The following is a 19,496-nucleotide window of genomic DNA, read 5'->3' as shown; positions in this document are numbered from 1 at the left end:
TCTTTATTTACACAAAAATATCAGTGGTCTTTTAAATCAAATGTAAATAGCGTCTTGCAAACGTTATTTACAGTCTTTTTCGTGCAGCAATTCCGTTCTTGGAAAATTGATCGAACATGATGCACGTGTTTTATACTCGTAATGTTTTCGGTATATCATATAAATAGAGAATTGTGATATTTTTCTTACTATGGAAATTCATTCGCATATCGTTGCATGCAATATATTTGCTTTTCTTCCGGTTCGATTTGCAGTTAATATTTGTGGCCGATATTTGAAATTCTATCAGTAAACAGTATAAGTTACCTCAATTTTATGTTTGTTCAAATTCTCCCTTCAAAAGAAAAAACCATTGAAAATAGCACGGATTTCTATTGTAAATCAACGACAGCAAAAGTTTGCTTTTCTTTAGACACATTTGCAATAATACACACTCCCCGTTATTGATTATAAACCGCGGTACTTTATACTACGCTTTTTACATTTGATTTAAAAGACCACTGATATTTCTGTGTAAATAAAGAGTTGATGATAGCATGAACCGTTATGAATTCTAAGTTGCTGACAGTACCTTTATGGTTTTGGTGGTTACAAAGTAATTCTCAGTGCTGTCCGCACTCTATTGATACACGACGCATTTCCGATATTGATTTACACAGAACAATATTGAAACAGAAATATTTTATTTCTTAATTTTACGATAAAAGTTTTGAATCTTATTTGGCGCGTTCTATTTGGCACTGCAGGAAAATGTCGTGTGCATCCGAGAATTAGTGAATTTGACAGGAAGTTAGTGTTAATTTGTTAGTGTTAATTTCCTTGACGTTTGTTCATTCCAAGGTTCATTTTATGCCCCCGACGGATCAACAGACTATATAACGTTGAGGGAAGTTACGCATAAGAGGATGTGCACCAGATATTAAAATTCATAATTAAGACAAAGTATTCTTTCTTCACACGTTATAGACGTTGTGGCGATTAGAAACTAAATTGAAACTGATGCGTAATCACCGTAGATTATACGCGGGAAAAATTAAATTTATTTATTCTCATTTTTCAATGCGTTTCGATCTTTAACTTTTGCACGTGAGATTGATGTCGACAATAAACCACAAACTCAACGAGGAACTCGATGCCATTCACTCTCATTAGATTTTGTGTCAATATATCTTACGGTTTCACCATTATGATCCTCGTTACTGTTATTGTCGTCATTAATCCCGACAACGTCAACGTCGTTTTCCTTCCTGTACGATTTGTGACTTTCCGTGCTATATGGAGCAATAATTGTTCTATGTCATATTGGCTTACGTCAGAAGCTGACCGATTTACGATAAGAAGTAGATCCAGATTCGGAAAATATTGTTAAGATATTAAAACAAAAGCGAACAAATTACATATTTGTTAGCACAAAAGATTCATTATTTTTCTATTAAATTTTGTATCAAATAAAGCTAGAAAATCGAAGTTTTTTGGAAAAAGAAATCGAAAAATTTTCCCCTAAATGAAAAAAAACATTATATTGTTGTCCGTGGTGACCATTTTGTTTCAATTTTGTTAAAATATTATTTTTAACCCTTCGTCCGCATAGATGGGTCGTTTTCGTCCGGGCGAAAATCAAATGTAGTTGTAACTTTTGCAAACGCGTAGAAATGGCGCCACTGCGCATCCGTAAAAAAAGTTATGCTCCCCGAGAACCCGCCTACCGAGTTTCAAGGCGCCAGACCCCCTCCAGCCGTCACAGGAGACACGTAATTCTTGAAAAAACGAGGTTGGCGACGAACACTTAAGCACTTCATTTCAAAATAATTGCATGCAATATTTTTTTTATGAAAGGTACGTTTTTCCCCTTCAATTTCTTTTTTTATTCATTTCGATATCTTTATTTGTCTTAAAGTTATGATTTTTTTAGTAAAAGATGATTTTACAAGTTGTAGTTGTAGTTGCTCCATTTCTTAAATAAAAAATATGTGAAAAAATTAAATTGCTTATAATTTTATGATTGATACTTCAAATTGAAGGTTTGAATTACCTCCATATGAATTTTTTCAGATTTTTTGTAACACTTTAACACTTAAAAAAAAAACGTCAAGACGAAAACGACCCACCTATGCGGCGTAAAGGTGCCAAAAAAACGTATGCGGACGAAGGGTTAACTTTATTTGACAAATAAATCTTTTACACCGACTGTTTTTCATTACAGTATATCTATGTTTTCTCTTGAACGTATTATACATTATTCATAAATTTTGGCATACATCTCAACATTTGGCAAACATACCGCTTGTTTCCGCTAAATATCGATTCGCTTTTTCACTTGAAACAATTTGGTTGCATCACGCATTTATGACAAGAGGATAGTAACTGATAACAGCTCATCATAACGTTAACCTTCGAACTTTTTATCCGGTGGATCAATCCATTATCCCCCATAGTTATGTCTATGAATAGAGGGTACGTTTAAAGTTTTATCATGCGTTGGCGGTACATGCTGCTAAATTGCGATACGAAGTTCCGTAACAGTGCAAGATGATGGAGGTGCGAATGATGGTTGCAACCCAGTAAGCAAGAAACATCAAGAAACATTTTAACTACATTGCAGCAACGTTGTAACGTTAATGCAATATAGTTAAAATGTTTCTTGACGTTTCTTGCTTATTATACTGGAAAATTTCCGATTAGAATGTGAACTGTGAACACGCGTCGGCAAAAGTTCTCGCGTTAAATTGGCGCACTCTCTTGGGATTTGCGTGCAAATTCGTTCGACGCGCGTGATTTTCCTGAAATATTCGAGGAGCACGAACGCGCGTTACTAGGTTTTTCGAGAGCTACGCGTCGACTATTCTCACATCAGAATATTAATGAAAGGTAATAGATTCTCAAAGTAGCGCGTGTTCGAATCGTTTCTGGATTTACGAAAGTCGTTCGTAATACTCGATCTTAATCGGATATCAGCTGAAAATACGCTGAATCGATGTGCTTTCGTTGATGGGAACGCGAAAAAATCGAGCGTTAATTTCCACACACCACATTTCGTACATTTTCTAACCATCCGCGTTATTTTCGCAAATAAACGATAGCTATGTTCCGTTACATGAACACACATCTCACAAGCAATTTATGATCCAAGTGTACTTGGCTTTTTTAATTAATCGTATATTCCATGTATTTAACGCGTTTCGTTAATGTTACGATCCATCAATAAATACTCTAAATTGCTTCATTGCGGGAATGTATCAATGCAGCTTGCATAATATTTAATCAACGTATGCATATGTATATATAGCATATTAGTACGATCTGTAATATGATTATTATATATGTGAGTCTTCTGTCTTCATAATCGCGTATTACATGATTTTCCGTTACGTTTTATTCGGATACAAGATATTTAAACGAAAAAAGGAGAAATACATTATTATCGTTGCGGGTTTCATATTAACTTAAAAGTAACGAAACATTTTTTACTGCGTCGCATGTCGACATTTAGTGGATTGTGACAATGAGCCAGATATATGTTAACGAAGAGAAAATATCACGAAGCTTGTGCATTTATATAGATTTAAGGCGTTAAGTTTTATAAAACGAGATGATTTAGAATAATCTATAAAAATTGTTAAATATTATTTTTAAATATAATTTCTAAATATTAAATATATATTATGAAGGGAATAACAAGCACATATAATGTTATATTCGATTGAGTATACCGTAATTTGTATGAAGTGCATCGAAAGATAGAAACTTAAACGCACCCCTGAGTACTGCACAACAAGAAATAGAACTCGGTTACAACATCGAAGAGAGATTGTTGTTATGGAATCACCTCGAAAAAATGTCCTTTATGCACGGAAAGCTTTATAGAAGTCTTGCAATTTAGAGCTGATTTAGCTTTTGCGAGAACTTAGCATTATGTTATTAACTTGTCTCTCTCTCTCTCTCTCTCTCTCTCTAACTATAGTATTTTAATAACTGCCATCTTAATTAAACCGCCTCGATTTAAAAGGAAAGTTTGAAGCATATTGCAGAGAATATATATTCAGTGTAAGAGCCCTCTCACACAAAATGACGTAACCGCATATGCGTAGCATAAAACTGTCTGGACCAATGAGCATCTAGCTAAAAGTCTTGACTAAACTTGATGCCAGATAGCTAGATGCTCATTAGTCCAGACAGTCTTAAGCTATGCATATTAAACTATGCTATTTTGTATAAAAGGGCCCTAATCGTTCAGTTACTTAATTATTCGTGATACGTAAACTAATATTTTACAGAGTTTATTAATTTTTATTAAATCTAAATTTTTAAATGTTTTTATCCGTTTTAAATATGATAAAATAATTTTTTTTAAAATTGCATACTGGACAAATGTTTAACGATATCCTACCTATCCTGCAACTAAATCGAGGTCTCTGTTTAGCAATCTACGGTTAATTGAAGATTATGGTAGGGATAAAGTAAGTTGATACATTTGCGGTAAAGACACTATTCTAGTATTCTCATTATTTCATAGAATATAATAAAATAAAAAGTATGATTTTTGCCTAGCAAGGCTAATAAGAATAATGGAAAGGATATAATGTATAATATAATTTCATGCATTTTTTGCGATAAATTTTTGTAAAAAAGAAGGTGTAAAGTAAAGCAAAAATCGTGCTAATGTTGTTACATACCTCTGTTTTCAAGTTGAATTTTATTACAGCGAAGTTGAAGTAATGGTATTACAGCATGCTTTAATTAGTGAAATGTCCTAATAATAAAATCTATAGAAAATATCAAAAAATAAAAAAGTTTTTAGGGTGGTAAATTAAAATGACGCCCTGTCTAATTATAAACATATACGAAATCTTTTTGATTGTATTGTAAAAGCAAGGTAAAACTAATTCAACTAAAACAACTTATCAGAGATAGTTAGCAAATTTTTGTCACGCAAGAAACAGATTGCGTTTAAAAATTTGTTTTTAAATTTTTTATGATAATGTTATATTCTTTTTTAAGAATTATGCATAAAAATAATTAGTTGAACATAGATAATGAGTAGAAACACGAGACTGACTGAAATAATGAGAATAGTGTCTATTACCGCAAATGTATCAACTTACTTTATCCCCATTATAATCTTCAATTAACCGTAGATTGCTAAGCAGAGGCCTTGATTTAGTTGCAGGATAGGTAGAATATCGTGTTAAACGTTTGTCCAGTATGCAATTTTTTAAAAAATTGTTTTAACATATTTGAAACCAATAAAAACATTTAAAAATTAGATTTAATAAAAATTAATAAACTCTACTGTGAAATATGAGTTTACGTATAACAGAAATAACAAAAATACAGAAATACAAAAATACATATAATAAAAGAATAAGTATGTTATAATTAGTATAAACAGTTTTATTAATAATTCTTTAAAACAGATTTTGTATCCTCTCCGATATCTCATTGGAAAAATATTTAGAAATAAAGTATTTATAGTTATTGAATTTTAAAAAACTTTACCCGTGCAAATTATAATATTCAAAATTGTAATTAAAAGATGTAATTTTTTTACTAATTCCTTTCTCCATTTTGATACCGATGATGCGTACTATTGTAATTGGTAATATGATGTACAGATGTTTTAATTAAATTAACAATTTCGTTTGGTTAACGACAAACAAATCGCATGAATTAATATATAGTCTCACTGTTTGGTGATAAAATTGCATTATCTGTATTCGCCAATCGTGGAAATGAAAATTTGTGGGAATCAAAATTTGATGCTAAAGCAAGATACAAATACTGTTGCGGTAGTATTATATCTGTGAGATGTTTAATTATTTAGATGCAAGTCTTTGTAACGAAATCGTTGACATTCTTAAAGCACATTTGATTATAAAAAATATAGTTCAACAAACATAAACTTAAAGCGCCTACATCCTAAAACAAAATGTAAGTTATGTAAATAAAAGGTTCCTTATGTGCAGTATATATCTCTGCTTGCTGCAAGAAAATCTGGTCGTCTGTATGTTTCGTGAAAAGAGGCTGTTATGAAATTACGGGAGAGGCTCTTACCTTAACAAGAAATTTCTATCGACCGAATTTCAATCTTTTCAATGTTGTCAAAGCGGATAACGTGAACAAATACTTAGTTGAGCAAAGCTACTGACGGAAATAGTGGCGGTTGTTACACATTGTATAGTAACATTTTTTAAATACATTTATGTTATATGTGTTATGTATTATGTTACTTTTGTTTTCAATTATCCTCATAAATTTATATTTTTATATTAATTTATATACTGTTTTTTATAATTACTGAGAGAATCTCAGTGAGATATCTGGTTTGAAAATAACCGCATTTCTCTCTCTGCCATTTAAAGACTTACGCGGAATGTTTTCTAGAAGTTATGAATTGCCAGAGCATCAGTCTTCGTTCACGCAAAATTTTTTTTTATCCAATTCTATTCGTATTTTCAATTCAATTTCACATTTTGTTGAACCGTGCTCACGTTTCTTCTCTGCGCACATAAACACGATATCGAAACTGTCATACCGTATAGGATGAAGTACAATAGAAACAGCATTTTCCACGTAACTTGGATCTCTACGTGAATAACACATCACTATTTTCAACAATTTTTCAGTAGTGTATATGAACGTTTTGAGCGATAACATGCTAGGATTATGTTTGCATGGAAAACTGCAGAAGAAACAGTCAAATAATGAATCGATCAATGTAATACGCTAGATTTTGATACGATGTGATTTACTTGATTCATAACTATGTGGCTATGAAATTTAATTTAATGCACATGTACCTTTTTTTCTTAATCATAATATTAATTTAGAAAATTATTGATATGCATTGTCTATATTATAGAAATTATACGTGTTATGTGTCATCTATTAATTATATTTAGATATATAACATAACTACGTGATGCACATTATCTTCATCATTATATATGTGATATGATTATTTTATTATTTATAATATTATATTAATTATATGCATTAATAATTCATAAGTCATTAGAAAAAAGTATGTTAGTAAAATAAGTACTAATATGAGCCAATGTAGTTATAGGTGTGTAATTATTTATAATAACCGTAAGTATATTAACACTCAATTAACAAACATCATTTTTTAATTTATTAAACATTTTTTAAATAATATTGTATTTAATTTAAAGAATTTATGATATAATTTTTTTTAATAATATATAATAGATCGGCAAAGTCATACGTACGTATCCCTTATGTACAAAAATTACTCTTTTTATCATTTTTTATGTAATCATATGTACAGATCTTCTTATAATGTGTTTAAGTTAATATGCGCTCGCATAATTATAAAATTATTTTATGAGGCCAATAAGTTACAATATACGTAGTAGATTAGTATAAAAATTCTAATACGCAGGATTTATATGAATAAATATTGCAAAATATTGTGAACAAATTTAATAAAATGGTTTACGAAAGCGAGCGATTGTAAATTTTGTTTGACGTATTTGATATTTTGTGTCGATATCAAACATTGATAGTATTTAAATGCCACAGACATACGTGAATTTTTGAGGGCGTATAGCTGTACATTTTTTAACTATACATTTATATAACATATTTATATAACAGAAAATTGACACATTTTACTGTGATGCAAATGTAAAGAATTTGAATAACAATTTTAAATACTTAATGTATTATCAATTAAATTTTAAAATACACATTATTTTACAAATACAAACATTTTAAAATTATAATTAAATATGCAAAAATTAAATACTTTATGTTATTTTATGTTAGGAATATACGTTATATATGTATATTTATAAAAAATTACAAAATATATATATTTCTTTTTAATTTGTTATGATATATATATATTTATATTTATATATATATTTATATTTATTACATATCTCTATATATTTATTCATATAAATCCTGTGTATTAGAATTTTCATACTAATCTACTACATACTTATATCAGAATTTATTGACTTCATAAAATAATTTTATAATTATGCCATTACATATTAACTTAAACACATTATAAAGGGATCTGTACATATGATTACATAAGAGATGATAACAAAGAGAGTACTTTGTACATAAGAGATGTATACGTATGACTTTGCCGGTCTGTTGTATTATATTATTAAGAAAAATTTTATCACCGAGTTTAGTTTTTATATTTATTTTACGTGTCATTGCACGGCTTATTCAAAAAGTTAATTCTTTAATTTTGTATTTAAAAAAAAATCTGGTTATAGCACTTCTTTTAATGCAATTTGCGAGTTAAAAACCTCAATATTAGAATAGAAAAGAAAAAAAGGGAGCAGTGAGTGAGTGAGTGAGTGAGAAAGAGAGAGAGAGAGAGAGAGAGAGAGACGCAGAGAAAAGAGAAAATAGAGAATGTAGAATTAGAAAATAATCTTTATTTTATATTCAAGTATTTAAATAAATGGCAAGTTTAGGGTTTATTGTAATATTTGAAAATTAATTACATAAATGTTTAATATTATGTGACTTTGATATTAAATTCATTAATGTTAAATTAATTTAATGTTAAACATATATGTATAACATAACAACGATTAATCAAACTTTGGCTAACAAAATCAATTCTTTTATTAAACTATTTGTAAGTGAAAGAAAAAAAAGTTTGGAAATCCTATATAAACTATCCTATATATATATATGTGTATGCATATAGGACTACTATTTAAACATATTGAATCGTTTTATATCCATGATTGAACGGATAGCGGAAATACAGTACAAACAATCATCACATGAATAGTGAGTAACTCGTGCATAAATCCATTTTAATGGCAAATGTTTATATTGCTAAAATTTCTACCACGGAAATTTTGAAAACGACAAGCATATATTGCGAAGCCACAAAATATGTATATTGATTTATATTAAGTTTTTGTTTTCTCTTTTATACAAAAAATTTGTATAAATAAATAAAGAAATAAGCGATAACAACATTAATTTGACAATTAAAAACGGGAAGCTAAATTTTTTTTTTTGTATTTGAGAGATAGATGTGTATCTTATTTTTTTATCATTTTTACGTATTGCATTATCATGCAACTTTTACACTCGTTTTAATCTTACCTTTATGGATGTTCTAAGTTTGAAGCTGATGAACACGTTATAATACACGAAATAGATAACATTTGTTAATCGCATCACACATTCATCGTACTTTTCGCGAAGTTTACTCTATGAACTTTTAACAATCAAGTTTATCCCGTCGTAAAGTTCAATGGCGCGCGAACAGAAATTTCGATCTGTGTAAAAAAGAAAACAAATGTCTTTAAAGTCAGTTGTGTTGAAAGTCGATGTAATCTCAGTGAATTCAGACGTCGATACTATTGACGTAAAAGCAATCTGTATATTGTCACGTAATAAAACGCGACAATGCACATAAAGTATTCTTGCGGCAAAATCTCTGATTCTCTGCAAAATCTTGAAGATTGAATTCACTGTAAATATATATCGATTTTAATGTGCTTTTGGTCCTTCAAAAATCCATTATCTACCACGTATTTGCGGATATTGATGTTCGCGATCGGAGTCGAAAATAGAACAAACACGGAGAGAGCAATGAGACCGGAAGGAGAGACCAACCGCGTCGACTCGACACCGCGATGCTACTGGCGACCGCGGCTTCATCCGCGCAAGAACGCATCGTCTGCCCTGTGCGATCCACCACCCCCCGGACACAGAATCAACCCTTGCCCAACGATTTACTCCTTCTCTCTCTTTCTCTCCCCCCCCTTCTCTCTCTTTCTCTCTCTCTCCCTCTTTCTCTCTTTCTCTCTTGCTCTATGCAAAGTACAGATCGAGAAATCCTTTATCTGAACCAATATCCTGTTCACTTATGACTTTGTAGTCATTGAAGCGCATCATGCGACGCGTCCGGCACAGGAATCAATATTAGTTCACTAAACTAAAGATCGTTTATTATCGCAACAACTTGAACTTAGAACTTGGAATTTTATTCGAAAAGCTAAGAAGTAAGAACAATCAATCTAGACTTGCCTGCTCTTTCACTTGCTTATATCTACCTTATTATACGATTGCGCACTGATTTCAATATTAAAAAATTGGACGATATCGAGAAATATACACTTTTATATTTTCCATATTAAGTTTTTTACTTTTTAGATATATTTTTAGCAAATAATTGTCTTTGTATTTAAGAAACTATATCAAAGCTAAAATAAAAATTAATATAGAAAGAACAAACGTTGTTACAAAATAATTGAAAGTAATTTAAAAAAGTATGGAAGTTATCTGATTTCTTTATTTTACGAAATTCGAATTGTATATAAAACTATTTTATTTTATAATACATAACGTGAAATTTACAGATAACTTCTATTATAATTTTATTATAATAGAATAATTATAACATTTTTTCAAATCAAATAATATAATTAATAATAATTATGATTTTTATTTAAACTTTTATATAGAGTTTTTTTATTACAAAAAGACAATTAATAAAAAAATATATATATATTTTCACTAATCAAATAAATGTGATAAAATATTATATAGATTAAATAAGTTTTATATTATACAAAAGAAATTTTTATTTTAAAGGTCTTTGATTTTAAACATTTAATGTTGCCTGCTCTTCTTTCTTGAAAAGTTTTGTAGACTTAACTGTTTGTATCCTTTTTGTTTGTACTTTTCAATTATATGTATAAAGAATCAGCTTAATGTCATTACAAGTTTATATTAATCAGCTCAAGACAAAAAGCAAATTAATACTACGATTGAAGCGTGAACATTTCAATTATGATATTTTGAGTAAAAAGTGCCATTATTATGCATATCAATAAAGTGTCAAATAATGCATATTGCATCTAGGGTGTTCAATAAAAAGATTGTAATGCTTGACAACAGAGTCAAATCAATAAAAGAACACATCGTCGATAAGAGGACAATAAATGTATTTGGTTCATTATTAATTTTAAGACAATCAAATATGTAGGTTGACATCCATAGCTCATATAATTATAGTAATTTATTAATAATTATTAATTGTATTACTGCAATATGCTAATATTTTTCTTGGTAATTATATTTAGTCATAGTAATCACATTTAGTCATATTATAAAAGTGCACAAATATTATGCATTATATCATCTCAAATTCCGTTTAATTCTTTTTTTGTCATTTATCGTTACAATATAAGATTTCTAATAGTACCTATCGACTGTCCTAACACTAATAATTTATAATAACGTATTGCTTATCTTTATATCCGATATGATTATATATTTACGAAACTTCGTATTCTGTTCTACATTTTCCATTAATTTACGATCAATGTGACAAATTAATTAACGAAGCATGCTTCAATATTACATTTAATAGAAAGTTTATTGGGAACTTGAGTTGCCTAAGTGAAATTTCTTGAAAATTAATACATTCATAACGTAGTTCTATGAATAACATACATATTCATACACTGATAGAGAAGACAGTACGCTTGTAATAAAGTTTTGCAAATTTCTTTATAAAAATACATAAATATAGCTTGTGAAAAAAAATTAGTGTTAAATAATATGAAGATATTACATTAAATGTTATTTATTTATAATTTTCTTTTATTACAATAATTTAATTTTGAGAAAGGAAATAAAAGAGAAAGAGAGAGATTCAATTAGCAATTTTTTGTAATTTTAGAAAAGTATATGTATTTGTTTTTCCAATAAATAAATAAACGAGAAAGACTCTATTTTTATATTCGACAAGGTTTGGCTAATGTCGTGACAATTTGACCATTGGTTTTGGTGAATTTAAAAAAAAAGACCAAAACCCATGGTCGAAAAAGTCTTGACGATTAATCTGACCAAAACCAATGGTCGAATTGTCACGATATTAGCCAAACGTTGTCGAATATAAAAATAGAGTCTTTCTCGTTTTTGTAATTTATTATCATGTTTTAAGAAAATATATATTTCTTGCGACAGAATTTTAATTATCATTTTAATACATGAAAAAATAAATATCATATTGTTGTGTGTGTAATTAGTTGGAAAGAAAGGATTTATATTCCTGTAGCATCACTTTTTTTATAATGACATGTCCTCGTTAGAAAATTTTTCTATCTTGATATTTTTTCTATCTCGTCTTGACATTTTTCCATTATAAATATGATACAAGGTGAAATAATATATTTTTATCTTAATTCTTGGCGGTAATATTTGGAGTTGTTACGTGAAGTCGATTATATTCAAGAAAATATGTTTGAAAACGAAAAGTTTATTTCGCGATCGATACAATACAATTAAATAAGCAAATTTTATTGATTTTTTATCTATTTTAAATGTATATTTACTACACCAAACACGTATTTATCTCCGCGGTGTAAAAAAGTTAAAAATTTTAACCTACGTATTTTTACGTGTGTTACAATTTTGCGATAACGTAAGATAATGTGCAACTAAAATGTATGTACGCACGTGCCTACGTAAAGTGATTATTACATTGCAAATATTTCATTATAATAATATGCTACTTCTCTCGTGTCTATATTTGGCATATGGTTACAACATTACAATGTTGTGTACTAAGTAAACATGCAACACGTTCGTACATAACACACAAGCAATATGAATTCTCGCGCTATTCATATAACAGCAAGAGTTATAACAATAATTTCATGCACTATATTGTCCGACAGTAACAAAAGATTAAAAAAAAATTTTTATTATCTAGAGCATTCTTTTGTCTTTAATAACAATATAACATTTTTTTATCTCTCTACTCTGATTAATTAATCCTCATCTAATTTTATTATATGCGTCTGCAAAATTTCCTTTCAAGTTTAATATCTTTTAGCTGTTTATATTACTGCATTGAGAAAAAGTAGATTTAATTACTAATATTATCTTCTCTAATAGAAGACAATTAAAACTGCTTTTCGAGATATTATAATTAATGATGTTGAAATTTATTCTCGAAAATTTAAGTCAATATTGCGAAGATAAAGGAACGTTCTCTATGTGAATTTCCTATTGTACTTGTGCAAATTAATATAATTTAATGCAAGAAAAATTACCGTTTTATTAGCAGATATCGTTAATTATTTTTAATTGTAATTTATATGTCACATATTGGGTTGGCAAATAAGTTCGTTCGGTTTTTTGACTGGTTTTGACTGGAAAAAACCGAACGAACTTATTTGCCAACAGATTTTATTAATCCTATTTTCAGCTTTTTCATATTTTATTATAATGTATATTAACTTTTTTACAATTAATTTTATATCTGTAATATTATGTAATATAAATATAAGAGATTATTGTTTATTATATAAAAATCCAATACTTTTTTAAAGATACAAATTACATCAAGTTAATTTATATGATTATAAATACGATTTTGTATATATATAATTTGGTTCTATCTTTATAAAAATCTGATTTTCAAAACTTTCATAATAATATTTGAAATAAAATATAATAATAGTCATAAATGACATATTTTCATAAAAAGAGATAACTAATTTCAACATCGTGTCGGATATATTATTTCTGAGAAGCAAATGTCATAAATGTCGAGATTCTAAAATACATTGAATGAATCTTTCTATTTATAGATCAATAACATGAAAAATAGCTCTTAATATAACAGCCTCGGTATAATATCATATTGATAGAAGTTTTTATATTATAAAAAAGTTATACATTAATTGATTCTGTTCTTATATTACCACTATAAAGAGATCTCAGCGGAATTGGTTGCTAAGAGAAACACGTAACGAATCGTTATCCTTTACTCCTACGTTTTTCTCGCGAGTTTCGACAGAACAGGTATAACTCTTTTAAATACATAAAATACTAATACAGTGATGGATAAAAAGAGACACTTTGAAATAACAAGTTATGTGATGTTAAAAGATAAAAAATATATTTTATACCATTAAAAGCGTAATATATCTCGTATATTAATAATATGTACATAAATAAATTTTAAAGTTTATGCTCAAATAAACATACAATTTCTTTCAAATTTTTAAGTATGTAAAAGAAGAATTGCAAAAAACAAATCATTCATTTTGGATAAATGTGAAAATGTATACTAGGAAAGATTATAATCTTTCCGAAAGATTATATGTATGTGACAGATTAAAGTCTTGTGAAATACCGACTGTTTGAAATTAAGCTATAAAATTGACATTTCTATTTAACATTACGTTTTAAAACATGAAAATATCAGGCTATTTGTCATCTCTGAAATTATTGCAGACACGAAAAATCAATAAAAGTTATGCGATGATAATTGCTCAACTTCTATATTTCGTACATTTTGTTGATATTCTTTATAACTCGATAATGCAATTTTATGGTCTAGTTGCTTCACGGTATTCTCGTGCCTGGATAAGTTCAACCAATTAACACGTTGAATGTCGGACCTACATAATTCGCTTGTTCCTCCGTCGATGCCGGAGTGAAATTTTCCCCATTATTAGATCCATATCTTGATAAGATATTATATTATGTAATTAAGTTATGCATAATTACCATGTTTAGTGTATTTATTACTTTAGAATATTACTTTAATATTGATTATATTTACAGAACTACCACAAATGTTACTTTTTACGAGTTTGATATGCATTTTGAGTTTGGTAGCCCCGGTCCTGGTGCGATAAGCACATTTAGGGCCGATTGTTCCAACCTATTGATAAGCTAACTAATAGTTAAATCATATGTCTATCTTTGTTTAATGTAAAGGATAAACAAAGACATATATATGATTTAACTATTAGTTTACCAATAGGTTGGAACAAAACCGGCCCTTAATATGTTAATATTATTGGCTAATATAAATATATAATCGGAAGCTGAATTATTCTCTGAGGTTGCCATGCATAGCATGTTTAATGAGATAGTTAATAAAAATTTAAAAGCAGGAAAGAAAACAGTGTCTAATAAAACATTTATTGAGAAAAAATATTGATTCAGCGCTATTAAAAGGAAATCTGAACTTATTTCTTCTAGATTTTTTATTTTATATTACGTACATATTTTCTCTTTTCAAAACAGTAAGGAAGTCTCTCAACCTTAACTTGACATTTGTATATTTTCATTTGCTCCTTTTTCGTGCTATTTATCCGCATTCGTATATTTAGCTTCAATTTACCAAGGGTAGAAGAATCGTGAAAAAACTTACCTAGCGTCCTAATTAAGTTTTATACGCATAACATTGCGTTCATTTTGTCTCGACCTTTCCTTTACCGTATCACAAACATGTTTACGTAAAATATTTTATGTGTAATGCGTTCACTTTTAAAATATGCTCTCTTTAATCACTGTAATACTGCAAACGGAGAAGCACTATATACAACGTTCGGTTAAGTATTCCGATAAAACTGCGCTCATTATCCCCGGCCGCTCTTATCTGAAAGTAAATGTACACGTGGATTCGCTACACATAGGCCATCGTGCTAATCGTTCTACGCCGGAACTCGCACTCGAAATTAATATACGTCTATACATCGAAAAAATACCTGAAGCTTTTTAAAGCTAAAAAGCAGCTATTTATATCATATCATTTAAACAGATATGACATGACTCACATAAAGATTTCCGGGATAAACGAATACACGTAATATGTAAAGATAAAATAAAAATTTATTCATAAATTACAAAATAATTGTACTTGTTGGATGCTTAAATTAAAATAAAATGTATTTTGTTGAAGAAGCCAGCTTGACAAAAAATCGATAGAAAAGTTGCTATAAAAATTAGTTTTTAAATAAAGATTTTATTAAATTTTAAAATAATTATTATAATAAAACTAAATAATTATGTTCTTAATTTTATTTGTACGAATGCTTGTTAGTTTCAATTCAATACAATTTAGTATTATTAAGACATATATAGTATTAATAAGACAAACGAGAGTTTTATGTTGAAGGATAATAATGAGTTTTTGCAATACCGTCTTTCAGATACCGTAACCGTGTCTGAATTGTTCAGATACATTCACTATGTATATAGCTGAACAATTCGAGATACGGTTATTGTATCTGAAAGACGGTATTGCAAAAACTCCCTAATCTTAATGAATTCGCTTTTATCTCTTACGTTAATATTGTGCTATTATTATAACTGCATATATATATAAAGAATGCGTTTGTTTCTTACCCCACTCACGTATTACCCCACTACAATACGGTATCATACACAAATGTCTTAGCAAAGGTATTTTAATAAAAAGTACGTAAATATACATTTAACTTAAAGATTTAGTGGTAAAAACGTAATAAAAAATGATGTCTAGAAAATTTTGGATCTAGATTGTATATACCATAAGTAGAGCAAGAAACATTTGAATTTATCGAATGGCATTTTGTACAAGCTCTTCTAAGCCGGCTGCGTCGCCATTATCGATCGTTCCCATTTGGTTACAGCTGCAATGCTTTTTTCACAGCGGATAAAGTAGTACTTGAGTTACTAAAAACAATATCTTATTATTATTTTAACAACGACATTAATAACGTATTATTACTAATAGATATAATGTTATTTTATAGATTGTCTAATTAAATATCAATATCTGTAAACAAAAAAATTCGAAAAATATTTTATTATCTGACTAATGTATATATTTTGTTTATGTATATATTTTATTATGTTGAAATGCAATAATATTTATTCTTTTGTTATTTATACTTAACTTCATTAATAATAATTTATAGAAACCTAAATATTCTTCAAGTTTTCTTCTTAGTCAGAGATACATCCTACAGGTGGCAACATTAACTATTCCTAAGATTTCCTGTATTAATGATTAATCCGAATAGTCATATACACCTTCATACACATATTCTTAAGTGGTAAAAATTTCAGAAAAAGTTAAAGCAAGACACAATCTAATTTAAAAATGATAAAAAGAATAAGAATTACAGACGTATACATGTATAATATAGATTGAGCAAGATTAAAAAAGCTAAAGCTAATTTTTAATTTATATTTTTTAATTAAAAAAGATCAAAGATTCTTCACACATTAAAATATTAAATCATTAGACAATTTTTTTTTCTTAATTGTGAAGTAGTTTTTTTATTAAGTTGGAACTCTGATGAAACAGTTTTTTTTATGAAAATGCTAATATTTTATTAGGTTGATTTAATTGGGGTAATACCCAATGTATAAATATAAAAACAGTTGTATTTTGTTTGTGTTTATATAATAGCTTTATATTTTATTTTACAATAAAATAATGCGAAGCCATACACAAGTTTAAAAATTATTTTTTACGGAAAAAATACTTTTTTGTTATATGTATTAAGCGCGAGAGATCTAATTTTAATTAACTAGCATGCAAGGGAAACCAGTGTAATTTTAGGATATTAAATTTATTGTGTATTTATATAAGAACTTAATAATTATCGATATTATTTCGTAATTTTCCTTTTTGCAGATAATAAGCTAATAAAGAGCTAATGAATCTGTTTCAGATAACATGGAAATCAAAATATCTACTTGGTGTTAAATTCGATAAACTCTTATAACATGTCTTAGCTTTAAAAATTAATTGAATAAAAATATTTTTAATGTACTTGATGTTTTTTCTATATTTTATTTTACACAATAAAAAAATGCAAAGCCATACACAAGAGTTATTATAAAAAAGTATTTAAAACTTTTAAATACTTAAAATTAGCTTTTGGAAAGAAAGATTATCATAAATAATTGAGGTATTATATTGAATGCATTAAATAAGTTTGATATCCTGGAAATGTATTAATTTCCTTCGTTAGTTAATTAAAATACCAAATTTTTTAACAAATCTTTCCTCTTGTTTTATTTTTTGTGAGAATATGTCTAATTAACTGCATGAGTATAAAATAGTTATTTATTTAGTTTTGTTATTAGTACATATATTTCGTTCATGTGCGTCTGTACGTATGTTCATGTATATGACCCTTTTGGAATTGTAGTTATGAACAGCTCTGGTGAACAGATTTTTCTACGCAAAATGTTTTTACTCAATGCAAGATACAATTTATTGTACATTCTACGCTTTTAACGTAAATTCAGTTTTATTCGGCATTGTAAATGTTGCATTATTTAAATATTATTTTCTTGCGTTCTATTATTCTCTTACTTTTACTTTCTTGTATTATTTTATAAAATGCAGCGCACACAATAAATTTTATATACTGGCATACAGATTACATAACGTGTTTTTATTAACTTGGATTTTATTGTCAATGACAATAAATGATAATTTTTCAAAACTCGGGCACGTGATACGTAGTAATATGGCACGTAAACTTGTGGCTGCATTTATATACGTAAAACTCGATAAACTATTTGTTGCACCTGGTTATAAATTAGAGTTAAGGGGCTGGATAAAAATGTGTTTTTTAACGAAACGAGTTATATCTATTGTCAAATTTATTTCCATCAGATTTAAGCGAAATGCCTAGATATTTTTATATATATTATGGTGCTCTACACTTGTTAAATAGTCTCAAAAAAATAGAATATCTTAATAAGAATAATGGAGAAAATCCACAAAAATAATTGATGAAGATTAATGAGATCATACTATAATTTTTATATTTTTGACAATATTGAATAAATATTCATTTGATTTGTTTACTGTAATATATTACTCTTTTAGCATCGATAATACTATTGCAGAAAATTAGAAAATAATTGAAAACTAATTTGTAATTCTCAAAGAGGTAAAGCGTTGAAATATTTAAGCAATCGTTACTAAAACAAAGAAACTGCAGGTTGCCGATTGAATATCGCAGGTTAAGTGCGCGATCCTATGATTGTATATACCGTGTACCGTATAAAATTGTACGCAGCGCGTTGAAACGGTATCTATTTACATGAACGCTTTACCATTTTCGCGATCCTTCGTCCAACTAGTTTCTCGATATGCCCGAGGATACGTGACCATTTTATTCTCTCCCACACCTCTTTTTCGTCGTATATTATAACGCTTTGAAGCCTCCGAAAACTAGGATAGCAAAATGATTGCGTTCTCTGCATCACGGTACGTTTTATGCAATAGATGTATCTTTTACGAACAAAACTATATATATATATATATATATATAGACAAAACGTACATTTTAAATCGTTAATCATTAAGTTGCCTTACAATATTTCTTTCAAAAATAGTTAAAAAAAAATTTTATTATATTATCCAATTTTTTACTTCTCAACATTATATCAACACTACTTTACTTTTATCATTCACATCATCACGAGTCATAACTGACTTTAACTAGAAACATTTAAAAACATAGCATGCTCTTTATCGATGATCAGTTAGACATTTAACGCCTTTCATAACTTAACTTTTAAGTTCTATGAAAATAAATTGCGAATTAAGCTGCATTAGTAAGCCTCGTTTTTTACTTTGCTTTCTTAACTGTAAGGTACTGTGATATCAGAAATGAGAAATCTTTCGTACTAATTTTTCTGAAGACAATTCTTTGTTG

The 19,496-nt window shown here is 28.2% G+C and overlaps 1 protein-coding gene across 2 annotated transcripts in view; it reads right to left on the bottom strand.

Moving 5' to 3' along the window:
- Positions 1 to 19,496, bottom strand: part of LOC112466115 (neuropeptide CCHamide-1 receptor-like) — a 64,009-nt gene that overhangs the window by 21,889 nt on the left and 22,624 nt on the right. Inside the window, exon 6 of one of the 2 annotated variants that reach the window (XM_025034011.1) lies at positions 15,197 to 15,424. The gene's annotated coding sequence lies outside the window, so the exon portion shown is untranslated. Of the gene's footprint in view, positions 1 to 9,111; positions 9,636 to 15,196; positions 15,425 to 19,496 lie in introns of those variants that run through there. The other variant, XM_025034012.1, reaches the window with a different exon arrangement.

Source organism: Temnothorax curvispinosus, unplaced genomic scaffold (assembly GCF_003070985.1).
Source record: "Temnothorax curvispinosus isolate PA1 unplaced genomic scaffold, ASM307098v1 QBEX01015898.1, whole genome shotgun sequence".
NCBI classification, from domain to species: Eukaryota; Metazoa; Arthropoda; class Insecta; order Hymenoptera; family Formicidae; genus Temnothorax; species Temnothorax curvispinosus.
Note: the sequence above shows the minus strand (reverse complement) of the source record. Positions and strands in the feature narration are given on the sequence as shown.